At 40.1% G+C, this 20,835-nt stretch overlaps 1 protein-coding gene across 1 annotated transcript in view; it reads right to left on the bottom strand.

Annotated features, from left to right (window-relative positions):
• The window catches only part of SHOC2 (SHOC2 leucine rich repeat scaffold protein), a 90,814-nt gene extending 70,098 nt beyond the window's left edge, over positions 1 to 20,716 (bottom strand). Inside the window, exon 1 of the mRNA XM_075533359.1 lies at positions 20,649 to 20,716. The gene's annotated coding sequence lies outside the window, so the exon portion shown is untranslated. The remainder of the gene's footprint in view (positions 1 to 20,648) is intronic.
• Positions 20,717 to 20,835: the final 119 nt, after the last annotated feature.

The raw sequence follows: 20,835 nt of genomic DNA, 5'->3' as shown, positions 1-20,835 counted from the left end.
ATTATGGTGATTGCACTGGGTGATGGATAACACCAACCTTTACTGATCCACTGCCTTGGTCCTCACAGCTCCTGTGGCACCGGTCTACCACTGCAGACCCGGAGTCATTTTGGTGTCAACTTCTAATAGCGTCAGGGAGTACAGTCCACACCTTCCAATCACCTTAGTGACACTACTAATTAATATCTTTACGATTGTTAGCAGTCTCACATTATTACCTCCAACTGGTCAGTCTTCATCTTCCTCAAATGCTCTAGATCAGGGGTCCTCAACAGGGGGCCAGTTCACTGTCCCTCAGACCTGTTGGAGGGCCAGACTATTGTTTTTTAAAACATTATGGACAAATTCCTATGCACACTGCACATATCTTATTTTGAAGTTAAAAAAAAAACAAAAACAAACGGGGAAAAAACACATGGCGGGCGAGATAAATGTCCTCGGCAGGCCCCATGTGGCCCACGGGCCGTAGTTTGAGGACCCCTGCTCTAGATTCTACAGCATTTACTAAGGTTGATGATGCAATTCTTTGGAATACTATCTACAGCTGGCTTCCAGGATACCATTCTCCTCTGATTTTCCTATCTAACTAGCTAGCAACACTTGGGAATCTTTGCTCCCAAGCCCAGTCTAAACACTTGAGTGTCCAAGGGCTCGGACGCCTTCTCTATCTATACTTCGTACCTAATAACCCACCACTATCAAACGGATTCCAACTCAGTGACCCCTATATAGAATTTGTGAGGGCTATAAATTTTTACAGGAAGAGAAAATCTTATGTTTCTTCTATGGAGCCACCAGTAGGTTTGAATCATTGACCTCACGGTTAACACTCCAAAACTTATCCCTGGTTACTGGGAATTAGGCGATTTTATCCAGTCTCATATTTAAATGATGTCTTCATGTTGACCCTTTCCAATGAGGTCACTAAGAGTAAGAATCAACTCAAGAGTAAGTTAAAGCATCAGTCAAGAAGAAACAATCTCTGAAAAACCTAATAAAATACTAAGTCAACCTTAAAACATGTTTGCCACAAAGCAGGAACGTACTAAAATATAGAACATGATGTTTCCTCTGTGTATGGAGAATCAAGAATCCCCCGTCAAGCCGATGCACAGTGACGCTACACGACAGACGAGGGTGTCCAAGACTGTCAATCTTTACACAAGCAGACCATCTCGTCTTTCCCTTGGAACGACTGCTGGGTTAGTGTGCTGACCTTATGGTCACGAGGCCATAGCCGATATTCATTATTGCCACCAGGGTTCCTTGGTCCTCAGATAAGTCCTTTTCAAAAACAAGCAGACCTCCAATCTGCTTGTATCTATCTGTCCAATTCTAAGGTATACAACTTTTTACCTTATCCACCACCACTCAGCAGTTTGTCACACTGTGGTGACTTGCATGTAGCTGCGATGCTGGAGCTATGCCACCAGTATTTCAAATACAAGCAGGGTCACCCACGGGAGATACATTTCAGCAGAGCTTCCAGACTGAGAGAGACTCCTAGCAAGAAAGAATAGGCAGATCACTTCTGAAAACTGACCCACAGCAGAAGACGAATCCCTTGGGTTGAAAAGGCATTCAAAATGACTAGGAAAGAGCTGCTTCCTCAAAGTAGAGGCTATAAGAAGAAGCAAAGCTTCCATGACCTTCCCCTTCCTGATGTGACAGGACTCGAAATGAAAAGAAATAAAAGCAAATATTCATTCATTGAAAGGAACATGGAATATGGGACCTATGAATCTTGGGAAATCAGAATTTGACAAAAAATGAAACAGATCCAGAAAGATTACTATCTTAGGTATTGGTCCTTTTGAATCAGACAGTAATATAGCTTACGATCCCAAGAGTAACAAATTTAAATGGCGTCACCATCAAAAAGAACATTTCGAGGTATATCTTGAAGTATAATAGTGTCTGTGGCTGGACATTATCTCAAGCTGAAAGAACTGAACAAAAATCCAAGGCTGGAGTTGTAATGCTGAAGGAGCCTGTGGGCATGACAGTGAACGAAACAGGAAGCGTCAAAAGAAGGTGGACAGAAGACGCAGAGTCGCTCTATCAGACAGACCTGGTCCATGTTCAATCAGTGTTCTATCGAGAAAAGCAACAATATATGGCTGTTTCCCAACATAGATGCAATACTGCCTCTTTGGAGCCACTGGAACGATCCAACGGTGTGGCAAAAGCAGACAGCTACACTTGATCCTGAAGCAGGGGCTATAGTACACAGATTTTTTTCATTGTCAAGGAAGCACTAATATTTTTCCCCCTGAAAGATTGAATATGAAACCCTAGCAGGCCTCTGGACATCCAGTTCCCCTCTCTTATGTTGGAATTATTCTCTTTCCCATAGGTAAGAGAAAAACAACCTTAAAATAAGCTTGCATGCTTCCCAGCATTACTACTGAGGAATCTCAGTGTAGGTTTTAAAGAATTGTTGTACACAAACATCAAGTGTAATCAAATATCCTGGTCAAAAGAGAAACCCTTAGAAGTTCAGAAGACACTATACTTAAATGGGTTCTAAGTATGTCTACAGACTAAAATAGTGGTTTCCACTTTTCCTGTATTAGGTGTCCATAGCTATAAGTCATTATCTATCATTATGTAACCTAAATTGTCATGCAAGCATATTTTAGAATAGCCTGATCATGTCTTAAGGAGTCTTGGTGGTGCTATGGGACAGGCACTGGCTGCTAACCACAAGGTGAACCCCCTAGAGAAAGGATTTATAATCTCAGAAATCCTACATAATGTCACTAGGAGTCAGAATTGGCTAGATGGCAGTGAGTGTGGGGCTAATAATGTATTAAAACCAAACTATACATCCTCAGCATTTCCCAAAATATATTTCTACATCATCTAGTTACATGGTTAAATAGGTTTAGTATATATTTATATACTAAGAGTATAAATTATCAAGACATTTAATAAAGCAGTATACCCTGTAAAGCAGAATATAATCTTCAAAATTTTCCAAATTCATTTCGGCCATAGAACATTTTCTAAGAAATATCCATTTATATTTCACAGCATTTCAAGTGCTCAATTACATATATTTAATAAGGAACAAAGGTAAATGCTCTTAGCAAATTAGAACACTGATAGATTTCACAAAATTAATTAAAAATTGATACTTAAGAAACACTGAAGTGATTAATAACTGCAATGACAAAGACTTAAATTAAAAGTGCCAATAATCTATTACGCATTAACATTTTCAGAGAGGCTGATAGAATGTCTTTTTTTATTTGGTACTAAGAAAGTCATATATTTCGTTACACAGAAGAAATGGGGTAGAAAAAAATAACCCAGCTTCTCTCAGTGGCCACCTTGCTCTGCCTAGTGAACAAAGAACAGGTAAAATGACACGGGTCAAATTAATCTAAAAATGTGTTCAAATCAGAGGCTTGCTCTCCAGCTATGAAGAGGTTTCCAATTTAGTTATTTTAATAAGGCCACTGTGTTAGTCTGGGTAACACAGAAACTCATGTACTAGAGTTTTATGTAAAGGTTAACTGAACACCAAATTATATATATATATATATATATATATATATATATATATATATATATATATATTCCCCAACCCGGTATATTTTCCCCAACCCGGTGCTGCCCAAGCTCACAAGTTCAGCATTAACCCATTAACCCATATGTCCAATACCAGTCCACAAAGTCCTCCTCCATCTCACAAAACAGAGGCAATGATGCCGACTGCAGGAGGAAAGCCGAATCAGTGAATGTATAAGCATCTCAGTGCTGGCAGGGGTCTCCACACGGCTGCTCCAGCACCCAGGGCTGCATCGGGGTAGGGCCATGTGGCTTCTCCTTGGGGGTGTCTTGCAGGAAGTCAGCCTTGCCAGCTGAAGCAGGGAACTGCTAAGGCAGCTGCACCCTGGTCTGACCATCACAAAGCAAGAGACCCGAGAACTAGAAAGGCGAGGCTCACCGAGCCATTTATCCCTCCGCCCTTCAATTAATCCCACATGTGTTTATCGGCCAGGTTATCACAATAAACTAATCCAGCCACTAAGTGAGCAAAATAAGTGATCATATCCCTTAACAAACAATGTGCCACTCAGAATGCCAGATTTTTCCAGAAGTAACATCTAGGACACCAAAGTTTTTGTTTGTTTGTTTGTTTGTTTGTTTTAATCTAATGGTGATTTCCATAGCATAAAAATTCAATTTTCAGATTCAGTTGAAAAGGAATCAACATCTAAAACAAACTAATGAGCATTGTAATGAGTGGTAATCATTGCCTAATTAGAAGATATGTCTCACTGGTTGTGCTTTATCTAATGTATGTTGGTGCTCGGTGCCATTGAGTTGGGTCCAGTTCATAATGACCCTATTGTTCAACAAAGTGAAACACCCTGCCGTCCTGCACCATCCTCTCACCTGTTCCCGCGCTTGAACTCCTGGTTGCAGCCACTGTGTCAATCCATCTCACTGAGGATCTTCCTCTTCTCTGCTGTCCCTCTACTTTAACGACTATGATGTCCTTCTCCAGATGCTGGTTCCTCCTGATAACATGTCCAAAGTACGTCAGACAAAGTCTCGCTATTCTTGCCTCTAAAAAGCATCCTGGCCAAATTTCTTCCAAGACAGGTTTGCTTGTGCTTTTGGCAGACCGTGATCCTTTCAATAGTCTTTGACAGCTCCACAATTTAAATGCATCAATTCTTCCTTATTCAATGTCCAGCTTTCACGTGTATATAAGGAAGTGGAGAACACTCTGGCTTGCATCAGAGGCACACCTCAGTCCTCAAAGTAACATCCTTGCTTTCCAACACTTAGAAGGTCTTGTTCAGCAGGTTACTCAAGGCGATGTGTCATCTCATCTCATGACTGCTTTTTCCATGGGCATTGACTGTGGAGCCAAACAAAACAAAATCCTTGACAATTTCAAAGTTTTCTCCATTCATAATGGTTACCTATTCTATTGGTTCAGTAGTGAGGATTTTGGTGTCCTTTACATTGCAATTCTTGATTTTCATCAGCAAATGCTTCTAGTCCTTCTCATTTCCAGCACGTCAAGGTTGTGTCGTTTACATGTCACAGGTTATTAAATACGCCTACTCCAATCCTGATGCCACATTCTTCTTCATATAATCCAGCTTCTCTGATTATTTATTCTGCATACAGACTGACTAAGTATGGTCAGAGGATACAATCCTGATGCACACCTTTCCGGATTTTACACCATAAAGCATTCTTTGTTTGCACAACTGCTTCTTGATCTATGTACACGTTCTACATGAGCTCAATGAAGTATTCTGGAATTCCCATTCTTCTTAAAACTACCCATAGTTTGCTATGACCTACACAGTTGAATGCCTATGCACAGTCAATAAAATATAATCTAATGTGCAATGCTTCAAATATCCTAGCTAAGTAACATAATCAAAATCAAGTGCTACAGTGTGTTTTTAAGTCAAGAAAAAAACAACAAACTTGATCTAGCAAAACCTCTGTAAGAAAATTAAAAACTGGTTTGGATGGTATCACCACCCAAAGCACAGCCCGAGTCCACTCTAACTCACAGGAACCTTCCTGCTGCGGTCCATCTTTACTAGATCCTTAGTCACCTCTGTCCCCCATGAAGTTGCTGGCAGGTTTGGACCCCCAGCCTGTGGTGAGCAGTTTGCTCAATGCTAACTGATAGCATCGCATCACCAGGGCTCTCAGTATCAGCACATCCTTCTAATTTATCTTTATAATAAAGTGATCTGAAATGTGACAAAACGGGACCTCCAGCCCTAGGATTTGGGGGTTGAAATAGAAGGTGAAAATAGTGTGGTCACTTTTACTTCTTGAAAATGTCGCGAACAATTAGGAAAGGAAGATGAGAAATAGAAACACAAAATACATCATCTACAAACTAGGAAAAAATCCTGCCGGCTCTAAGAGGGCAGCCAAGCACAGTGACGATAACAGAAATACAGGAAGATTTCAAGGAGGTGTTCTGTTGCTGCACATCTCAACACCGTCACAGCTCTGTTCTGCTGTATACGGCGTCATGAGAAGGGCAAGCCCAGCACTCCCTAGTCTGCAACAGCTGAAGCAGTCAGGGCCTCACTGGGCCTCACTGAGACATGGAAAAGGCAGGACTGAACAAGAAATCAAACATTCTGGAAAGGCACACCTACGAAAACCTGATGCAGAACTCCAAGGATTTGAAGAGAGACTCCCTTGAGAATCTAGGCAAAAATAGCTAACTGAAAATGAGGGAGCTACAGAATCAATGCTAAAAGAGATTAAGTCAAGAAACACCTACAAAGTTCTCAATTTGACACACGCACAAAAATTATACCTAGTCTAACTACAGCTCAGTATAACTACATAAACATTATTGAATATGCAAGAGTCAAGGAACATTGTTCCCATAAACCACTCTTAAAAAATTATGTGAAAAATGAAGGAAAAAAAAGACATGGGGGGAAAAGGGTACTAACCCACCCAATGGGAGGGTGTTGTTTATGTAACCATAGGAAAGGGAGAGAAGGACCAGACTTCAACCCAGTGGGCCAGACATGAATGTAACACACAGGTATGAAGCAGGGAACCAATAGAGAGGTCTGCGGGGCCAGCCCCAATCCCAACTACATAGAAACCCCACCCCCTCCCCCAGAAGAATTCATTTCAGAGGACAGCACTGCAGAAGCTACAGCTCAGGGAGAAGGGTACGTCAGATCAGAACACACAGGAGCAAAGAGGGAAGGAGAGAGAGTGGAGCACAGCCTGGCCAACCAAGCCCTGAGGGCAATATTCCTGCCCAGAACAGCCAATGCACAGAGAGGACCATAGGGCCTCCCCACCACGAGGCACAATATCCCTCACTGACCCTTAGTGATACGAGTCAACACTGGAGGCACAGTGAAGGAATTGTGCCCGATCTAACCCCACTACACTGGGGTGAAATACAACAGAGCAGCAAGGGGAGCAAAGCAAAGAAGTCCCCAGGGAATGCCAAAACTAGACTTTGGAACCTGGGCGTGGCATCTCATCAGACTGGACTGGAAAACACTCCTAAAGGTCAACAAACAGACCTAGAACTGTATATAGGCTTCTCTTTTTTTGTCTTTTTGTTGTTATGTTGTTTCTTTGTTTTGCTGTCTTGTTTTTGTGCTTATTATTGTCATTGCATGTCTATCTAGATAAGGTAGGTGGGATAAACAATCTGGAAGAGAAAAAAACGGGACCTACAGTTCCGGGGGCACACAAGAAACTGAGGAGGAGGGAAAAGGAAGTGGGAGTTAACAAACCCAGGGACAAGGGAACAAGTGATCTAAAATCGATGGGGTGGAGGGTGTAAGATGCCTGGTAGGGCTTGATCAAGGGCAATGTAACTGAGAGGAATTATTACTGAAACCGAAATGAAGGCCAAACATGATAGTAGAACTAGAGGAAAAAGCTAGTAAGTAAATGGGCACCTATAGAGGTATAAATACAGGCAAGTACATATGTAAATATATTTATACATAACAATAAGGAAAGAGATCTACATACATATATTTATATGTTAAGTATTGGGCCTCTATTCAAGTACTCCCTCAGTGCAAGAACACTTTGTTCTAATAACCTGGTGTTCCACAATGCTCAGCTTCCCAACAGGATCGCTGAAGACAAAATGGGTGCATAAGCAAATGTGGCGAAGAAAGCTAATGGTGGCCAACTATCAAAAGTATAGTGTCTAGGGTCTTAAAAGGCTTGAAGATAAGCAAGCAGCAATCTAACTGAGAAGCAACAAAGTCAACATGGAAGAAACACACCAGCCTGTGTGATTGTGAGGTGTCGATGGGATCAGGTATCAGGCATCGAAGACCCAGAACAAAAAATCACATCGATGTGAATGAGGGAGATGCGGAGTGGAGACCCAGAGCCCCTCTGTAGTCTATAGGACATCCCCTTACAGAAGGGTCACAAGGAAAATAGGAGTCATTCGGGGTGCAGTATAGCGCTGATGAAACATACAACTTTCCTCTAGTTCCTTAATGTACCCCTCCCCATCATCATGACCCCAATTCTACCTTACAAATCCAGCTAGACCAGAACATATAAGAGCTGAAAACACAGGGAATCCAGGACAGATAAACTTCTCAGGACCAATAATGAGAGTAGCAATACCAGGATTCTAAGGGGAAGGTGGGAGGAGAAAGGGGAAATCAATCACAATGATCTACACATAACCCCCTCCCTGGGGCACGGACAACAGAGAAGTGGGTGAAGGGAGACATCAGTCAATGTAAGATATGAAAAAATAGTAATTAATAAATAATGACGGGTTCATGATGGAAGGAGGGAAAAAAATGAGGAGCCGTAACCAAGGGCTCAAGGAGAAAAAAAATGTTTTTAAAATGATGATGGCAACAAATGTAAAAATGTGCTTGACTCAATGGATGGATGGATGGATGGATTGTGATGAGCTGTACGAGCCCCCAATAAAATGATTTTTTTAATTATGATAAAAGTTCAGTCATGCAAAAAGTTAAAAAGAAAACACTACCACAAAAGAACAAGTTTTGAGCATCGAATCAACTTAATTGTTATGAGGTAGCTTCCACTTGATGGCAGCGAATGAGACTGTTTTTTTATTTGCTTTTGATGTATGAAATTACTAACAAAAGAGATTTATAAAAGAAAGCATTTCATGAAATAAAACAAGTCGGCATTCTCAATGCTGGAAAATGACAATAAAAATTAAAAAAACAAAAGATTAATATCTTAATCTACTCGTTCACATTACTAGTGATGATGAGCAAACCTTTCCATTATTTCAGTACAAAGATTTGCAGTCTATAGACAAATATATATTCTATAGCTACATTATGTTTAACATTGTGGTTTATTTTTTAATTTACCAAAATGTAATTAACTGGGTGCTTCACATAGAAATCCAGACCTCCATCGTCTTATAAAATATTAGAAGATCTGGAGAGCACTGTGTCCACACTAAGTAGCAAAAAACATCTGGTGCTGAACAGAACCTGCTCGCCCACTCTATAAAGTCTCATATGCACTCCCTATTGTGTTCACTCATTTGTTACCTGTCTTATGTCCTATAGGGATTGAAGTTTAGCATTCACTTTTAAGGGGTTATTGGGTTCTATGTGATTACCAATATTCTCAAACCTGAATGTACAGAGAAAGGTAATGTAATAATCAAAACCCATTTAAATTAGTCTATGTCAGACCATGAAAAAGCAATTACTGAAAACTCTACGACACAGTTTTTACTCTAACACACATAGGGTCAGGAAGAGGGACAATCAATGGCAAATGAGTATCCCGTCCGGGCTTAATCACTGCACTGGACTCCGGCTAAACTCAATTGTCAACCAGGAGGTGGGTAGATGTAACACACCCACAGCTCCCTCCGTGGGAGAAAGCCGTGGCCGTCTGCTCCTGTCAGAGTTCGGCCTAGAAACTCCTCTGGGCAGTGTCTTCTCTGTCACATAGAATCCCGATGGGTCCACAGAGACTCACTCCACACCTCAGTGATGCTCACGTTAGTGTCCACTTTGAAACATTCAGGGTGAGTGAGGGTGGGAGGCCTCCCTACACACGGCCCTCAGGATAAAATCCAAATTCTTCGCAATAATTACCAAGCTTTTCAAGATAAGGCTCCCGCTGATTTCTCATGCCACAACTCTTCACATTTCCCAAGATGCGTTCTCTTCACAGGAACAGCTCTCACGGCCAGGCCCGTAGTGGGCCCGCTGTCTTTCGTCTCCAGCACTCTGTACAAGCTCTTTCCTTCTGCCCGAAACACAGGTGCACAGTTTTCCCTGAGCTAACTCCCACTTGTTCTTCAGATCTCAGAGTACAGATCTAAATAAAGTCTTTCAGAATACCCCTCCTCAGGGCACCCACTTACAACTTCTCCATCAGAACAACCTGTATTATACTTGCCAGATTGTTATCTTACTCCGTCATTTAAAGAAAGTGAAAAATAGAAATGGGAAAAACTGTCATTTTCACAGTGGTATCCTAGTATTAAATACTTAGGTTATAGTTATTGAAAGAATGGTGAACATTTATTAAGATGGCTTACCTATGGTACTGGACAACAGGCTCCTTACATAAAGAAACCAGTTTTAGTCTAATAAGCTCTGAAACTTTTAGAAGACAATACGAATTCTTATTGAGCACACAGTATTCAAGGCCCACAAACTGAATGACAACAAATAATAAGCAAAGGCTAAAGTGAATGAAGCTTCCCTATCTTCCACTTAAAATTAACACTAGATCCCTCAGATTTTGATTACAAATACCTAAAAATAGCCAGATTTACGGCACACACACACACACACACAGCCTTGGAGGTGCTGTCAGGTAGGTGTGGGTCTCATAACCACAAAGTCAGCAATTCTAACCCACCCACCATTCTGCTGGCGAAACAGGAAACTATCTGCTCCCCTGCAAGTCTACAGCCTTTGAGACCCTCTCCAGGGTTTCTGTGGGGTGAAATCAACTCAAGAACAGTGCTTTTGATTTTGGGTTTAAAGGACTGCCTTAAATAAGTTATTCTTCCTTTCAAAGCAAATAAAGCTATATATTTTTGTAGTTCAAGAGTTTAAAAGGGAGCCCTTAAAATTGAGAGATCAAAAGACTAACCCAAAGACCAAGAAACACCTAAAATTAACACTTAAAGGAATGTCGTTCACTTAAATGCCCACACATCTGGTGAGGAGGCATGATGAAATAATTTGCACAAAAGCAGAAACAGCATCGATTTACTTTACACAGTAGCAAAAACTAAGCGTTTGTATCTGCATCCATTCTTTATGAGAAATAAAAGATTTTATATGAGTTTCGATTGCAGGAAAACAAGCGTCTTGAGTCGCAAACCAACACCAAACACACAGCTGTCAAGTTGATTCTGACAAAGAGTGACGTAAGCAGCAGACTGCCTGCCACACCTCTGGACCATGGATTGGTGGGTGGGTTCCAATCACCCTCCTCTGGGTTAGCAGCTGAGTGCACAACCAGAACGCCTTTAAAATCCTAAGCCAAGAACTGAAAATTCCTGTTTATTCAATCCATGACATAAGCCATAACCAGGATTACAGCTCTCTTGTACAACATTTCTCTCCAACAGATATTTGAGTTGCAAAATTATCCAGCAAAGACTCCAGGAGTGGGAGGGAAGATTAAAATGTCTCAACGTAACTAAGATAGAATAGTAGAAACCTCATATCCTGGCCAAATATTCTCTGAAAAGCTTTTATGCTACACCACTACAAGAAAGATTTACCTATGAGTATTATTTAAACTGCCTTCCTCACCAGAGAACGCAAACATCTCAGAGACAATCTAAACAATCCCACAGTATTCTATATTTTACTCTCCATTTCCCATGGGCAAACTGGCAATAAAACATGCCAGTTACCTAATTTATCAGTGTAAGGCCAAATAAAAGTGTAGTTGCTATAATATGTGCTAAGTTACATATTCACTGGTTTTTAAGTGTTTTTAATAGTTTTCAGTTGAAAATATTTTAATTACATTTAACTACGTCATTTTTTATGTACCCACATTTCTTCACTAGTCTATCTGATTACAGATCCTTTCCATTATTTAATCCTTTCCATTATTTACTCCACAATTTACCAGGAATTGTCAGAAAAAAATCAAACAAACCAAACACACTATAAATAGCAAGATTAAAAAGGAGTATCAATTCCATTTGTGGTATTGAGACAAAAGCCTTGCATTCAACTAGTCCAAATTATAAAACTGCCAATCTTTCATAAATATTTAAGGTATTTTTAAACACCTCTATGCTCAATTTTATCTAGGAAGTTATTCTGATAGCCTTTTAATAGTATTAGCATACTATAACTTAGGCTTTAAAAATAGAACCCCACTTATCTCTGTATTGATTATATATTATAGCTATCCCAGAGGAAAAAAATCTCACTCAAAATCAAAAAAACATATTGAGCAGCCACCCTCAATTTAGCTTAAATTAAGATGAGTAAGGAATTAGTCAGATTTAAGAACAGTAAGGAATTGCTTAATACACAAAATATATTTATGATATCTGGAATGTAACTTTTTTTTTTTAAACCTATCATTCCCAACTGGTTTGTACTATCAACTTCCTTGTGATGATAATCCTAGGACATGATTCCCATAGAGGCCACAAAAGCTTTACTTCTAGGTGAAAAAGAACTGAGTTTTAATATTTTGATACTAATAACAATTTCAAAGACAAAAAGCTAGTGAATACCTACAGGGCAGTCAAAATCTGCACAGCAATTACTTCAGTGTAAAAAAAATCCGTACCACAAATATGCAAATCATTCAGTACACTGTAGTAGATTAGTACACCAGGCCAGTAAAAAAAAACTATTTGGCAGTAGCTACATTTAATTGCTCTCAGAAACAACCCATCAGTTATAAAAACTTGATAGTAATCCTAGTCAGGAATGTGTTGTGTTAACTAACAATTTTTTTTTCACTGTTAACACAAATCTAGCATTTCTGGAATGTGAATTTTCAAAGAATTTGAATATAAGAAAAAGAGCAACATTTCAGTTACTATAGTAAACTAAATTTTCACTGATATATAAACAAAAATATTCAAGATTTTCCCATAGGATCATTATGATTACATCAATTATCATGACGGTCTATATATAAAAATGCTAGGTATTGTTAGTTCAGTTGAAAAAGGGCCAGATATGTTTCTTGTATTTTGCATAAAGATAATTAGTCATGCACTACAACATTACTCATCGAGGTAATGCTGTTAAGAGTTATATAGCTGACTTTAAAAACCAAATTTATTAAGTTCTCCTTTTATATACCATAAAAATCTTTTACTGAAACACTTAGTTCCAATATTTATTTACATGATGTTATTTTTGGTACAGGTTCTAGTCAGCTCCCTTTTAAACCAACACAATAAGATGGTAAAGTACGTTGTCAAATCCTTTACAAATCATATTTCCTAAACAGTGAAAATAAACTAGTGGATTTCCCTCTTTATAGTTACTTACTTATCTTTTTCAGCATGTTTTTCAGAGGCTGACACAATGCTGCAAAGTTTGGGTTACACAACGCTGGTTAAATTCTGTAAATAACAATTATTGTTACCGAAATGTTGAATATCTATACACAAACAGGTGTCTTTGGTGTTAACCAAAAGGCTGGCAGTCTGAATCCACTAGTTAGTCATTCCATGAGACCAAGTCAGGCAAGGCAATCTGCTTCAGTACACATCTAGAGTCTCAGAAACCCTGGACCCCCAAAGTAGCTACACATCTGAATCCACTTGATGGCAGTGGGGGACCTGGGGGAAGGGGCATAAAAGCATAAAAAGGTTTATATCAGATTTATCAAACTTTTTAAGATTTCAAAAAATTGGTACTAATATAGTGACTCCATTTTTAAGTCACTTTTCTCAAACCTAATAACAATCTTTACTTTCACTCCTCAATTGCAACCTAACACATTACAACTGATTTGTGTCAAATACTCAATGATCAAAATTACGTTAGATCATCTTTGAGGTCCTACTGTCCAACACTAGGCACAGTCTCAAACATTTTTTGAGCTTCAATACACTTTGTTCTTGTCCCAAACATTCATGCTCTGTGAGTACTACTATAAGGTATTATGTAACAGTAGGTGGGGAAAATTTAAAAATACTGCAGCACTACCAGTCATTTAGCATGCTGAGTTCCCACAGTTGCTTAGTGGGTGTTCTGAAACTAGGCCATATTTCTAGTATTAAGAATTTCAAATCACTACTTCTACAGTACAGAAATAAATGTCTTCAAGATTAAATCATAAGCCTTACTATTTTAAGCTGCCTAGTATATAAGCATGACATTTCTATGAGTTTAGCCCTGTAATTAACACATGGTAGATAAACCAATATTTACTTTAGCAACGACAAATAAATAACTAGCTTGTCTATCTTTATAAAGTCATAGAATTCAGTTCAGTATTAAATTCAGTTCAGTATTAAAATTCAATTTATCTGAAGCTTAACTAAAGCTTGAACATTTGAATTCTGCATACTGAAAGATATACAACCAAAGTTGAACTAAACACACGTTTGGTCATCTAATTTGTTAGATACCACATTTCTAGCAAAGAAATAATAACTCCCAACTGAATTATCACCATCAAGGTTACCAGAAATGGCAGGGAGTAAAGAAAGTTCCCTCTTCAACAGAAGTGTTGGCACATATACACTAAATACGCCATGGGCAGCCAAGAGAACAAATGAGCCTGTCTTGGAAAAGTGCAGCCTTAGAAGAGAGGGTGATGACCCCTACTCTCACAGACTTTGGATACATGATTAGGAGGGTCCAGTCCCTGGAGCAGGGCATCCTGCTGGGTAGTGGATCAGAGAAGACCCTCAGTGAGATGGCCTGACACAGTGACTGCAACAATAAAAACAACTGAGGTTGGTTTAGGGCTGGGGAGCATTTGTTCTGTTGTGCACAGGGTCACTATGTGTAGGATCACAGTTGATGGCACCTAACGAAAAGTACTGTTGTTGATCTTTTCATCATTTTATTGGGGGCTCAAAAAACTCATCACAATCCATACATGCATCATGTTAAGCACATTTGGTACTATGGGTTTTAAGGAAGTTCATAAATGTTACTGTGAACATGATATGTAAGTACCAAGGATATGTAAATACATAAAGCTGTATCTCTGTATATTCATATTCTCTCTCTCTCTCTCTCTCTCTCTCTCTCTCTCTCTCTCTCTCTCTCTCTCTCTCTCTCTCTTTTCTGTCCGTTGTTGCTGCTTGCTGCTGGGTGCTCGGAGGCAGCTGAGAGGCTCAGAGGGTGCTCAGAGGCAAGTCCCAGGCAAAAACTCCACGTGACCACGTACCACTGTCCCTTGGAGGCTCCTACAGACACAAATTACAGATCTTTTTCCAGCAGAGCCACTGGGTAGATTGGAAATGCCAACTTTTTAATTAACAATCAAGCACTTAACTATTGTGCCACCAGTGAGTAAAACTTGGATAATGACAGTTTGTCTCAAGATCACTAAATATTTTTCAAAACTTAAATACCTTTAGCTACACAGGCAGGTAGATAGATGAGAGCCCTAGAAACCCCTATAGGGCATTCTTCTCTGATACATGGGGTGGTTTTGCACAGAAAAGAACTCAAAGACACTTAAACAACAGTTATGTTGGTCTGCTCTTCTTATTTAATGAAAATGCTCATCAACAATATACTTAGGTATAAGTTTTAGGTAATCATTTGGAGCAGACCTTAATATTAATGTAGGTCTACCACTCAAGGTCCAAATTCAATTAGGCACAGAAGTAATAGCAATCTTTAAAAATAAAAACTTTAATGAAAGCCTAGCATATGACTTATTATGTTACTGGAATCCAAATTGCTTCCTACCTACAATTCTCCAAACAGGCTTTGTCTGTTATTCATGTGCTTTTTGTATCCTCTACGTCTGCTACTTATTATCCTCAAGCATCCTGCTTGGTAGAGATCAGAGAAAGAGCCTCAGTGAGATGGACAGACCCAGTGGGGTCAGTCCATGGAGTCAGTCCATAGGATCTTTTACTGGAGAGCCCATCCTCCAGTAAACATGCTGGTTCTACATGCAACTTAATAGACGCTATTGCCACAGCACTTGTAACAATATAGCAATTAACTATTCACTTGCCTAGTTCCTGAAACAAACTGCAAACTTAACAAAAACAGGAAACAAATATATATGCATATGTATATACCACTATCTCCTGCGAGTCTGAGCATAGACGGCACTCAGTAGAATTTCCATAACATGAAATGGTATTAAGTAGAAATATTTATAGAATGAACTTAGAAGTTAGACTATTTGTAAGACTGAAAGTCTTGAAAGCAGGAAAGTGTGCTGTACAACACAAAACTGACAATTGAGAAAGCCCAACATTTTCTTTAATCATATATCTCTTATCACAATCCATACATCCATCCATGGTGTCAAGCATCTTCTTTCTACTTGAGCCCCTGGTTTCTGCTCATTTTTTCCCTCCCTCCAACAACCTCCCTCCCTCGTGAACCCTTGATAATTTATAAATTATTATCATTATTTTCATGTCTTATACTGACCGATGTCTCCCTTCACCCACTTTTCTGTTGTCCGTCCCCTTGAGAGGGAGTTATATGTAGATTAATGTGATCAGTTCCCCCAAGAAAGCCCAAATTTAACAGCTAAACTTAATTCCAATTTCTAGAAATCCTCTTGCATCCAAACAAGCTATGTCTACTTACCTAGAAGATATTTTTAAAATGTTAATCTATTGTCCAAAGGAATTTTTAAACAGAATTATCTTTATCAACTGTGAAATTACTTAATTACAAATGAAGTGCTTAAATTGTGACTCTTCACAGTGCTATAAAGATTAAGAGATAAATATACCAAAATAATTAATAAAGTCTTTCAGGTTTGTTTCACATAGGGACCAACCAAACCTTCTTTTAAAGTTTCCTGTAAAGTTTAAGATACAAGAATTATGTTCATTCTTTCCAATTAAAGAACCATTAATTTTCCAGCACACACTACTTTTTGCTATCAGTTCTGATCTTTAGAGAAGCTAGAGCATATAGCACAAATCCAGTTAGTTCTTTTAAATTCTGATAGAGCATAACTTTCTCCACAATCATATATGTTACTAATATCTCAAAAAACTCTAGTTTATCAGTATTGCATAGGTGAATTAAAAGATACTGTACTAAGCAGTTGGGAACCAGAGAGGCAAAAAATCCAAACAGCAAAATAACACCCCAAAACACAAAGACAAAATGAACATAAAAAAACCCACAGCCAGTGAGTCTATTCCGACTCCAAATGAGTCTACCCTGAAAGACAGAGTAGAATGCTCCACAGGGATCCAAGGTAAATCTTTCAGAAGTAAGCTGCCTCCTTCTTTCTCCCAGCAAACAGCTGGTGGGCTCAAACTCCTAAATGAACCTTCATTTACTTTTAAGATAATGCAATTACATGTTGTGGAATACAAATCCATTTTTCATACTTACACACATTTCTTTCAATGTGCATAAATTGGCAATCATATTTCAGAAGAGTCAGTAATACACCAAGTTAAAGCATACCACAGAGTCAGCTATAACTCAAATTATTTTAGAATTTAAAAGCCAGTTTAAACAGGGAGATAAGGAAATAGAATTTAAAACCACAATTAGCAGAGAAAATAATTCCAAAAAGTCCTGGAGGGCACAACTTTGATACAGTGTAGTAAGATTTATAGGGCTCAACTTTGATACAGCAATAACAAGTAGTGGAACAAAAATTCAGAAGCAAAAATATCTCTGAAAGATTTTGCTTCCAATTATAATGTCTAATACATAATATATAATAAATCTAACACAAGCAAACATATCAGTCCATTTAATAGCTGCAGTGCTCATTCGCCATGTACCAAATAAAAGTTAATTAATGTACTATTCCACTGTTAAATCACTCAATTTCTATATATAATTCTATATTAATATATTTACCAATTCTTCACTTGCTTTACTAAAAAATCAATGTTTATTTTATACTTGGAATTTCTCTCCAAATTGAAATTTTATAAACTAGTCCACCAAGATCAAGCTACATATAAACTGTAGACCTCACTGAAAAGACTCAATTTTATGTTTGTTTGCTTTTGGCATTGTTTTCTTGTTTATAAGCAAAGATTTTATGCTTTTTCATATGAGGATACATAATGATTCAGTGGATTATATTTTAAAGATATATACTTTCATTTAATCTTCATAATCTAAAAATAGGGACCTGCACATTGCTACATGCAATTTATATTTTTTATTGAAACAAATTCTTATTTCTAAGAATTCTTGAAGCTGAAACAAATTATTTCTATTTAAATATCTTCTTACTAAAAGCAATCTGAAAGTTACTGAAACAGTTTAAAGAATACAAGTCTTCAAAAAGGAGTAAATTAGACAACTATTAATAATCCAGCTTATTTTCTAAGCAAATATTATTGCAATTTAACTGTCTGAATAACAAAAAATTCCCCCAAATCCATATCAGTACACTGAAGCAAAAAGAAAAAGATATAGCAGCAGATACTCAGGAACCAGGTTTGGAAGTATTCCACATAGAGCTTACAATTTACAGCTCTCTGCATATGGGAGAAAAAACCTGCCATTTTCCCCTGTACCAAGTCACTAAAGAAACATTAATATTCTAAAAACCATAATTCTAGCAAGTAAAACAAAAGAATGTATGATGCTGGGGTTCCTTTTGAAACATGAAACGGCTTATATTATAGTTTGCTACCTGTATGATCCGTACTTGCTACCAAAAAACAAATCCATTGCCATCAAGTGGATTTCAACTCATAAATTGGATTCCAACCCCAAGCCATCCTGTACTTGCTCAGATCAACTTACTGAACATGCCATTAATAAGAGTACACTTAAAAATATGAAAAGAGTCTAAGTATAAATCTTGTAAGGTATGGCTTAGCATGATTCTTTAAAACCCATATGCAAAAAAAAACCCATATGCATTTATAACAAACAAACCAAAAAAAAGGTTTTTAAAACCAAGAGCTCTGACATCAATTGCCAATCTGAGCAACTGTTCTTTCAACTTGGGAAACTGCAGTACCCTTAGCGACGAGATCTCCCTGGTGGCATAGGGGGTTTGAATTGGGCTGCTAACTGTAAGGTCAGCACTTCTTCTGGAGCCTGAGACAGAGGTAGCTTGCTATCAGTAGACTATTCTGAAAGCCAGGGACAGTTCTATCCTGTCCTATAAGGTCGCTAGAGTCAGAATTGATTTGATGGCAGTGAGTTCTTTGGAAGCGACAAAGCAGACTCGTAAGTTAAAACTGGCATTTAAAGAAATATAATTTCATGTTAGCTTTATTCTACATTTCAGCCATTTGAAAGCCACAACTCCTGGATGAAGCATTTATTTTTTTTCCTGTGGACTATTTTTCAAGTGCACGACTAAATAAAAACATTTTATGGGAGCGGGGTAGGGGCGTGGAGAGGGGGGGGAAAGGGGTAGGGGAAAAAAACATTTTATGGTGTACATATTATATCCAAATGCATTATTTTAAAGGTTTATCAAATGTGTGGGGGTATGCTCACTTACACATTGTATACCTCAAAAACTCTTGTCCAATGACACATAGACAATGCTTCGTAAGTCAAATTATACCACATAAGCCTAAGGAAAGGTATGAATTGTGTCCAAGAGCTAAATGGTTTTAAAGGCGTAGTAACAGTTACAAAGGCCACGAGAGGAAGAGGAAGGTAGCAATTAGTCCACTAATAAATTGAGGATTTTTAAAGCATGGTTATTTTTTTCAGCATCAACACTACCTTGAGATACAAAAACTGGTTACATGAATGTACCCTTAGATTCTAGAAAACAACAACAAAAACCACTCTCTGATACAGGTTCTCTGAGTATATCCTAGAAGCGTCTGACATTTAACTACACAGGTGCAAAAGCATAGCGATAACTGTTGCTAGTTATCCTGCTGGCGATAAATACTATACAGTCCACATCTGCAACCTCGTTTTACTTCAGCATCCCCAGAGAATTCAAAAACATTTCTCTAAGTAGGCTGCAAAGCAGTGCTTCCTCTTTTATTCTCATCACCCCCATTATGATAAAAAGCAACGGAGAGACAAGAAAATCAGATGCCTAATTGCAAAAGGCCGAAAGTGTAAAACTCTCGAATCGGTCTTCATTCCACCTGTTTGTAAACGCCATACTCCCAAAATAACACAAACCCTCTAGTAATAGCTAGACATATTTTTAAAGACCAATTAATGGCTTGGAGTCATTATACTTCTACCTAGGCGTGGGGCAGGGGCGGGGGATGGTACAAAACAATGGACACACGGGGCTGGGGGGGAAAATGGTTTTGTCCCGGGGCCTCCAGCGCTTCCGAGCTTGGGGGCGGGGAAGGGGGGGGTGGAGTACTTTTCCTCTATCCCTAAAAGCCACCGCGGAGGGAGGTGGCCATCAGGCATGTTCAAGGCGATCTGGGATGGCTACAACTCGCTTCGCCAAGCAACACACCCAAGGCCGACTCACCACTCCCACCTCCCCAAGGGGCTTGACACGACCACAGTGGTGGGCTTGGCGGGGCGTGGGGGGGGGGGGTCCCGGTGGTGGAGGGAGCCGCAAGCAAAGACCCCGCCCGGCTCATCCCCGAGGCGCCCGGGTCCTTCCGACGATCCGCACGCCCTCGGACGCCCACGGCGCCCCAGAGCCTGGGCCCGGGCCGAGGGCACCCGGCGTCCGCGGCCCCTCGGCCCGCGCCCCCGCACTGTCCCGGCCGCTAGCCGCCGCCGCAGGCCCAGCCTGGGTCGCTGTCACAGGCGGCCGAGCGGCTCGCTCCGGGCGCGGAGCTGCGAGCCCCGTGCAGAGCTGCCTCCAAGGGCCCAACCCTGCCCGCGACAGCACCCAGGAAAGCGGCGGCGGCGGCGCCTCCCAGGGCCCCGGCCCCTGGGCCTCGCCCCGGCCCCGCCGGCTCGCGCCTGTCAGGGCGCGCGGGGCCTCGCCTACAGACCGCCAGCCCGACCGCCCGACGGGCAGGAAGGCAGGCAGGAAGAGCCGACCGACAGGCGCCCTCCCGCCCTACCCCGGCCCCCGGTTACCGTCCGGAGCCCCGACTCCGCCATCCTCCTCTCTCACCCTCCTTCCTCCTCCACCGCCTCCTCCTCCTCCTCCGAAGCGACGCGGCCCAACCGCCGCCCCCCGCCCGCCCCTCCCCCACTCGCCCCGCCCCGCCCCGCCCGCCCCTCCATATACACTCTCGCTCCCCGACCGCCCCGCCCCACCCCT

Source organism: Tenrec ecaudatus, chromosome 16 (assembly GCF_050624435.1).
Source record: "Tenrec ecaudatus isolate mTenEca1 chromosome 16, mTenEca1.hap1, whole genome shotgun sequence".
In the NCBI taxonomy this organism is placed as follows: domain Eukaryota; kingdom Metazoa; phylum Chordata; class Mammalia; order Afrosoricida; family Tenrecidae; genus Tenrec; species Tenrec ecaudatus.
This window is presented reverse-complemented; position numbering and strand designations above follow the sequence as displayed.